This window comes from Lutjanus erythropterus, chromosome 21 (genome assembly GCF_056507025.1).
Source record: "Lutjanus erythropterus isolate fLutEry1 chromosome 21, fLutEry1.hap2, whole genome shotgun sequence".
In the NCBI taxonomy this organism is placed as follows: domain Eukaryota; kingdom Metazoa; phylum Chordata; class Actinopteri; order Lutjaniformes; family Lutjanidae; genus Lutjanus; species Lutjanus erythropterus.
The window spans coordinates 72,562-81,588 of NC_139337.1; the positions used below are offsets into that span (position 1 = coordinate 72,562).

General features: G+C 36.1%; 1 long non-coding RNA gene across 1 annotated transcript; it reads left to right on the forward strand.

The window, feature by feature from the left end:
- The first annotated feature begins 3,291 nt into the window (after positions 1–3,291).
- On the forward strand, positions 3,292–8,771 carry LOC146307151 (uncharacterized). The gene is made up of 5 exons (XR_014772702.1): positions 3,292–3,364; positions 3,600–3,701; positions 5,958–6,004; positions 7,359–7,436; positions 8,600–8,771. It is a non-coding gene; the product is annotated as an uncharacterized LOC146307151 (long non-coding RNA).
- The last annotated feature ends 256 nt before the right edge of the window (positions 8,772–9,027 follow it).

The window sequence follows — 9,027 nt, forward strand, 5'->3', positions numbered from 1 at the left end:
AAGAAGAAGAAGAAGAAGAAGAAGAAGAAGAAGAAGAAGAAGAAGAAGAAGAAGACTTGTGTAACACAATTGCTGGTACAAAAAGGAACAGACATGGTTATTTGTTCATGAAAAATCAAATTTGAGAGTGTTTTCATTAATAATAATAATAATAATAATAATAATAATAATAATAATAATGACAATAATGATGATAATAATGATGATGAAGATGATAATAATATGATTGTATTATTTGACTCCAGACCAAATGGCACGGAGAATGTTTCCAAGGACAACAAACAACACTTTATGTTTATGAGGATGATTTATATACCACATTGATGGGAAGAGTTCCTTGATTTGAATGTCTGTTGACATAATGTCATCAGTGACATTTGAAATCTTATGTTGATGTTCTATATTATTGTGCCATTATAACACCATTAGAATGTGATGGAAGGACAATAACACCTCAATATGGCACTAATAATTAACATTAGTGCCATATTGGCAAAAAGAAAATATTACATGTTGTTCCCAATTGTGTCCTCCAGAGGGAGGCCTAATACCATTTTTTTAGACAGAATTTGTGGATTTGTGCTCACATTCTGTCTAGAAAATGGCATAATAGGCCTCAGGTGGCCAGTGTTTTTATTTAATGATAATAATAATTTGATTCCAGACCAATTAGGTAGGGAAAACTGGTTTAACACAATTTGTGGCATACAAATGCACAGTTATTTCCATCCAGTTATGGAAAACAAAATGTATAAAGTGGTTTGATTAATGACAAAATGATCCTTATTGAGGAATACCAAATTGCGGACAGAATTTGAAGATAAGTACAGCATTCTAGGCCTCAGGTGGCAAATGTTTTACTTAATAACAATAACAATTTCATTCCAGATCTATGGAGTAGAAAGAAGAAGAAGAAGAAGAAGAAGACGAAGAAGAAGAAGAAGAAGAAGAAGAAGAAGAAGAAGAAGAAGAAGAAGAAGAAGAAGAAGAAGAAGAAGACTTGTGTAACACAATTGCTGGTACAAAAAGGAACAGACATGGTTATTTGTTCATGAAAAAACAAATTTGAGAGTGTTTTCATTAATAATAATAATAATAATAATAATAATAATAATAATAATAATAATAATAATAATAATAATAATAATTATAATGATGATGAAGATTATAATAACATGATTGTATTATTTTACTCCAGACCAAATGGCACGGAGAATGTTTCCAAGGACAACAAACAACACTTTATCTTTATGAGGATGATTTATATACCACATTGATGGGAAGAGTTCCTTAATTTGAATGTCTGTTGACATAATGTCATCAGTGACATTTGAAATCTTATGTTGATGTTCTATATTATTGTGCCATTATAACACCATTAGAATGTGATGGAAGGACAATAACACCTCAATATGGCACTAATAATTAACATGGTATTGTAATGTCAATTATTGACCTCAGTTCTTTGTATGTTTGTTATACTGATTACCTTTGTGATGTTATTGTGATGGTCCCGTGTGTCCCCGGCCAAGTCTGAGAGGTGTGTCTGGCAGTATTAGCACTTATATGCCCTACCCAGCGGAGCAAGCTCCTGATCCTAACCATAGTAATTTCCTTGCCTAGCCCCAAATGGGGTAGACAGAGGTTGATAATATTCTCACCGAGGGATTTGAATCCTAACCACAACCATTTGGATTATTATGGATTTTAAATTGATTAAGTCTGTTGTGGGATTTTTTAAATAATTGACAAATGCTAAAAAGAACAATGCAAATAAGTAAATACAGGGCAAAATAATGTAGTTGTATCCAGAACGGTTTAATATAAATTCATGTATGTACACAAGGATTTAAATCAACCAATTCATGAATATACAGCATGAAATGTAAAATAAACAATTCATATATATGGACAGTAAGAGGTTAAAACATACACAGTTCATATATTGAATAAAAGATAAATAAGGGACACACAATTCATGAAATTCAAATTAATTCATGGTAGAAAAGGTGTAAAAATCACGACATTTGTCATTTAGCCCAAGGACTCTTATTTTGAAGGGAGCATCAGACCTTAGAGCCGGATGTGACGTTGGCATCTTGATTTCACCTGGCCAATCGAGGCCTGCCTTCCGGACTCGGCCGGCGCTACAGCTGGTGAGAAATATACACATTTTGTGCCTGAAGAAGGTCTTTCAAGGCCGAGACGTCGCGCACATTAGCTTTTTAATAAAAGCTTATTTTGTCACGGGCCATCAAGTGTCTTCTTTGACTGCGAAAAAGCAGCTTGTGCAAGACAATTAGCCTGTTGCTAAAATTAGCACAGCGGAGCTGAGGCAAAAAGAGGATATTACATGTTGTTCCCAATTGTGTCCGCCAGAGGGTGTCCTAATACCATTTTTTTAGACAGAATTTGAGGAATTGTGCTCACATTCTGTCCAAAAAAATGGCATAATAGGAAAAAAGGAACAAAAAGGAACAGACATGATTATTTTTTCTTGAAAAAACAAATTTGAGTGTTTTCATTAATAATAATAATAATAATAATAATGATAATAATAATAATAAAGATAATAATAATAATAATAATAATGATAATAATATGATGAGCGCTTTAATTAATTAGTTGGCTAGCGCAAAGAGCCATGAATTCAAGCACCTCCGATTTTCATGCACTTAACTTTTTGCTCCAAAATTCAACTTCTCTGGACTAATTTCATCTTTTGTGACTCTCTTTTAGAAAATAATTATGATATTTTATTTTACTATTGCTTTAGAGGTTTTGCGGAGGCTGTAAACTGACTCTCCATGTGCTGCTGAATTGTTTGACGGTTCACTTGATAGGCCGTGCAGTGACTCTTTTTGTCCAGTATAATACCATATACATTATTGGTTAATGCCATCTCTCTCTTCCACTGATCTATGAATAATAATAGCATACATAATAATTAACATACATAACTTACAACATCTTGAATTTTTTTTTATTATTTTCATTTGCAGAGGTATACATGTAAATGAGTGTTGATCTGTGTTTGTGCACTTGTTCTTAACAGGAAACAAACATGTTCCAGAGATGGAGAGACAAAACTCACAGGAACACACCACTATTATCTGCTCTATAAATCTTAACCTGTGCCAGGTAAATAAGAACAGCCTCCTCCCATGCATGATATGTGTCTCTTTTTTATTGTGTATTAGTGGTATATAAGCATGTAATGTACACTGTCTGTATTGTGCTTTTTTATATGCATCAATGGTGTAACATTTTTCTCTTCCTCTCACAAGGCTCTGACAAGTTGGGCACATGTCAATGAAGCAACAAGCAACATCAGCAGTCATCTTGAGCTGGAGTCAAACATGCTGTAAGTCAACTTTACAGTTCATAGATTATGCATACCATTAGTATGAGCAATAGTTATAATGTGAAAACATTTAAAGGTTAAGTCACTGCTCCTTCTGTTTTGCTCTGGTACTCAAGTGTTAAACAGAGATTTCTGTGATGTACATGTGCAAAACCACAGACTGTTATGGTATATGCCAACTGTCATATCCTTTTTTTATGTTTGTGTGCTTGTGTCCTTCATGAACAACAAACAGAAATCAAGGAGGGCTCCAGCAACATTTGACCATGCTTTGCACAGCTAAGCCACACTGAGAGGCTACGACGAATACACCTGACAACTGCCTGACCTGTACCTCGTATGTGACTGTGTTTTTCTGTCATAAACACTATAGTGTTACACCATGACTCTGAAAACTGCTGATTTCCAGACATGGCGCTAAAGTTTCCTCTCCTCTCCTCTCCTCTCCTCTCCTCTCCTCTCCTCTCCTCTCCTCTCCTCTCCTCTCCTCTCCTCTCAGGGACAGGAAAAAGCAGTGCAGCTATGTGCTTTTACTCAACATTCATTGCTACTCTTCAGATGGACCCAGACCATCTGTAAGTATCCTATATAGCAGGGCTCCCTTAACAGGCGGACCGCGGTCCGAGTCCGGACCCGCACGCCGTCCTATACGGACCCGGACCTATAACTAATAAATTCTTAATAGATTTGAAATTTTGACAGGACGCTTCTATTTTAACTGGCGCAACTATTCTAGTCTTTCCAGCGCTGGTTTAGGTGATCAGGAAACGCACAGACCAATTGCAGAGAAGCTGCGTGTGGAGGAGACTGTTGTTAATGACGGAGTTTATTACAACAGTCAAAACTAACGTGATGGTTAATGACATCGACACCAACCAGATGCACTTAAATTAATCCTCACTTTCTACTTTGAATAGATTTTTATATTCAGTGAGCAGGCTTCAAAACTTCTACGTCTGCACTCACACTTTTACTTACAGTGTGTTGTGAGTGTGTAAACAGGGAAAAGGTTCAAATTTTCAGATCTTTTTTTTTAAACAACTGTATAAGGAGGCCTATATGTAAAACAGGAGAGTCTGTTTCTCTGTGAGAAACTTTCAGATCTTCTCACAGCGGAGTGAACAGGTGAGGGAGGGGAGGAGGGCACATTGATCACTAATCAATCACTGATACCGTCGTCATCTCGGACTGATTAAAAAATAAAAATGACAAAATTGGCGACAAACCAAACCTGGGTGTCCACACAAATAAGGTCTTTGTGTGAAACACTGCAGAGTGTAACATCGTGCTGTTTACAGACAGTCTGCTGTCATTAGTTTGTCAGACAGACAGAGAGGGTCGTGTCTAGAAGGGAACCCTAGACCCGCGAAAGATTGCGCGAGTTTGATTATCTTAGTAGAAATAACGAACACAAATCTCGCGAGAGTTGTGCAAATAAAGAGTTAGAGCTTCTAGCCATGCCCGAAAAAGGTGCGCAGCTCCAAAAATAGAAAATCATATCGTGGTGTCGATGTTTTTAATGTGGCGGGCTGCCATAAATAAAACACTATTCACTGAAACACTGATCACTGACCTGCTGTGATGGAAAAAAATACTCAGATTCTTTACTTAGGTATTTTTACATTGTGGTATTAGTGTTTTTACTTAATTACAATTTCAAAATTTTGCATGTTATTGTTTCCTTTTTTGAAAAATCAACATTTTTATTGCTGTTGTTGTAACTTTAATGGTATTCTTATTGGTATTTTTTGATGACTAAATACAGACCTGCAAAAGTCATAAGAGAAAAGGAAAAGGTGGCATGTTGGTAAACCAGTCCCCCGTCCCCTGGGGGTCTGGGAGCATCCTGCTCCAGAAGAAAAATGTTGTGATTTTAACAAGTGAACAAAACATCCTGGTGACTGTTTCAGTTAAAAGAGTTAGTTCCATCTTCTGTTTGTGGTTTCTGCAGACATTACTACCTTAACTTTTACCTTTGTACTTGGAAACAAAAGTAGAAAGTAAAGTAAAAACAGTAAAAGCAAATCTACAGTAAAAGTAAAGTTACTTTACTGAGTATTTTTATTTTAGTAATTTATAGTTGCTTGTAGACCTGTCTTATCTTCTCTTTTGTATTGTTCTTAAATAAAGCAAAAGTAATGTAATAGAAAAAAATGCAGAACACGCAATATTTTTTATCTGATTACTCAATTAATCACCAGAATAGATAGATAGATATAATAGATTATGCTTTAATTTTACTGGTCTGGCCCACTTGAGATCAAATTGGTCTGTATGTGGCCCCTGAACTAAAATGAGGCCCCTGATGTAGACGCTGATACAACTACTACACTACTTCAGTATATATCACTCTCATAACACAAGTTAGACATTATGATGTTCCGGACCTTTGCTTTAGGAAATTTTCTCTAACTGGACCTCTTTGAATTTTAGTTGAATACCCCTGCTATATAGGCTTGGTTTTGAATAGAGTTAATACTTGTTCACTGTTAAATGTGTACTTGTTTTCCAAATCTATTTGTGATGATGTGCTTCATGTTTTTTTCTGTTTGCCCCATTATAACATTTATAATGAGATTTTTCTTGTCTACAGCCAACGCTGCGTTGAGAGAGTCTGAGAGTCCTGAACGGCCAGCCGAGGTACGTCTTGTTTATCATCAAAGGAACCACTGACAATACTTCTGGTAATAGTAGTTTGAATGGTAGTAGTAGTTCTGTTAGAGCAGTGAAACTGAGTATTTTTATGTGTGGGGGAACCTGTAAATTTAGAAATGAGTCGATAAGAAATTCGGAGTAGAGACTCTGTTTAAGCATTTAAAAATCTAGATCAATTAGGACATGCTGGCTATGACTTTTCTCATTCATAACAGTCATTGTTTTTTAAATTCTTAAGCAACAAACAGTCAAATGTTGCACATAATTCAAACATTGTTATATCATGAAGGTAGCTATTGAGTGTTCATTATTGCTCTAAATGAATGTTATACTGCTTTATAAAAAACATTAGTGTGTGTGTTTCTGTTGTTTCAGAATGGCTGGACCAAATAAGCAGTTTGTAGCAGAAGCAGAATTCTAACATTGTGATATTATAAAGGCAGCTATTCAGCGTGGGGTCAGCTTTCTAACAAACATTCAAATATTCTACATAATTCAAATATTATATTTACATGGCAGGTATTCAGTGTTGCGTCAGGTTTTTAAGTAATATTCAAATACTCTACATAATTCAAAAATTATATTTTCGAGGCCGCTATCAGTGTGGCATCAGCTTTTTAACATCAGCTTTTTAACAAAAATCCAAATGTTCTACCTAATTACCTTAAAAAGGCAGCTATTCAGTGTGGTGTCAGTCATTCTACAAACATTCAGAAATTCCATAGAATTCAAACTTTATTATATTTTAAAGGTAGCTATTCAGTGTGGTGTCAGCCTTTCTAACTAATATTCAAATATTCTACATAATTCACGTATTATTACATTATCATGGCAGCTATTCAGTGTGGCTTTAGCTTTTTAACTAATATTCAAGTATTATACATAATTCAAACCTTCTTATATCATTCACGCAGCTATTCAGTGTGGCGTCAGGCATATTGTTGCAGCAAGCCAATGCAGCATTGCAGCTTGGCTTCAGCTTGTTGCATTCACAGTCGTAATTTCTTTAGAAATTGCTTTTCTAGTATCTCTAGTATCCTATTTAACTCGACCCTAAATTCCTTCAGGGTTCGATCCTCTTTTGTAAGAATGAGCAGTTTTTGAAGCAGTGTGACCTTCTGACCTTTCCTGAGAGCCCGTGTAGTACATGTTGGTAGTTAAGGTTTTTTTTTTGCTTTCATTACTTGAGGTGTATTTCACCGTCAATACTGTTATTATTTTTATTATTGTTAATAGTGATTTTGAGGACAGTTTTGCTTCAATTTTTGGTCTGAATGCCTTCCTTTCAATATTATTTGGGTTTATTACATTGACACCAGGCCTTTTCTCTGTATTTCAGAATGGTCTGGTGTAAGTGAAGACCTGAGCCGGTGCAAGCTGCATCCCCCAGCAAGGTGAAAGGACTGCCACAAAGGAGGTGAAACAGCACAATAGCCGAAGTTATAAAGACATTTTTTCTTTATTCTGTGAGCCATATGGCTCCAAAATTCAAATTCTCTGGACTAATTTCATCTTTTGTGAATCTCTTTTAGAAAATAATTATGATGTTTTATTTTACTATTGCTTTAGAGGCCTTGTAGAGGCTGTAAACTGACTCTCCATGTGCTGCTGAATTGTTTGGCGGTTCACTTGATAGGCCTTGCAGTGACTCTTTTTGTCCAGGAGATGGAGCCAAGCTATCAGTAATCAGTTATTTGACTTTTGCTCTTTCTCATCAAACAGCTACCCTGACACAGTAGGACATGCTTTTCTATCCCCTTTTCCTTCTTTTTTCCCTTCTTTTATAAATTTTATTTAATACTGAAGGTTTTTTTAATTAGGAATTAGTCTCCATTAGTTAATTTTTTTTAACACATTTATTCCAATTTTTTTTGTAATAATTTATTTTCTTTGCATTTATATTTTAGGGATTTATTTGTTTTTTTTAAGAGGATAAAGTTTTTTTCTTCCATAACCCCCCCCCCCCCAATAAAGGGTTTTATTGTGTGTGCGATTTTGGATCGTTGTCCTGACCTCTTCTCAATTTGATAACTTCTAGATATTATCACCTCACCTGAGATATAGTTGTGCTGAATAATTAATTGGTGCATACAGCACTGGATAGGAAGAGGTCAGGTGACGATCCGTGGCTGCTCAACCATTTACCTTTTATTTTTAATGGAGCCTCAGGAAAGGGCCATCCAATTAGAGATTTAATCTCACCGCAGGTCACAAATGTGGTGTATGCTATAGTGGGAAAATTATATGCTGAACTGGTCACTGTTGTTCCTCATAGTTACTTCTCATGTATTGTCAGGCACTAACTGGTTACTTGTCCTTGAACACACAGCTGTTGTCCCTTTGGAACAACAACTTCTGATAACACAATCACATCCTGACTCTCCCACTAAGCACTTCAGGTCCATCCTGACCCAAACTCCTTCATCTCCTCACCCTATAAGACAGATTTACATTATTGACTCATTATCAGTTCCTTTCACACTTTCCGTGTGACTGTGTACTGATCCTTTGCAAAGCTCTATTGAAACACCGCATCAAACACCAGACAATCTTGGTCATGGTGTCTGTCTTCATTTTCAGATTTTCCACCACAATTTGGTGTCAGAAGTGGGATTGCTTGTCTGAGGGTTTTTGGACTCGGGGTCGATGGTGGTAGTGCACACCCTGAGGAGATATTCCCTTCAGCCTCAACCTCCCCACAAAGATGAGTGAGAAGGAGGGCCTGAGACCAAGACCAGACTCACTCAGCGCTGCGATTTAACAATTCTCATTGGTGAGAATCTGAAAACTTATTTAATTTACTTTTAGAAAAGTAGAAGAGGGGGGAAAATCAGGAGACTGAATGTAATTTTCTGAGCACAGAAAGTTTCAGTATAAGACAGTTGAACAAACTGAGGAATTGCATGAGAAAGAAAAAAAAAAGATACCAAACATAAGAAGGGCAAGAGTAAGTTCACAGCAGATTGGAGAGCATATAGTTTATGGAAGGAAAAGCAAAAAGGAGGAAC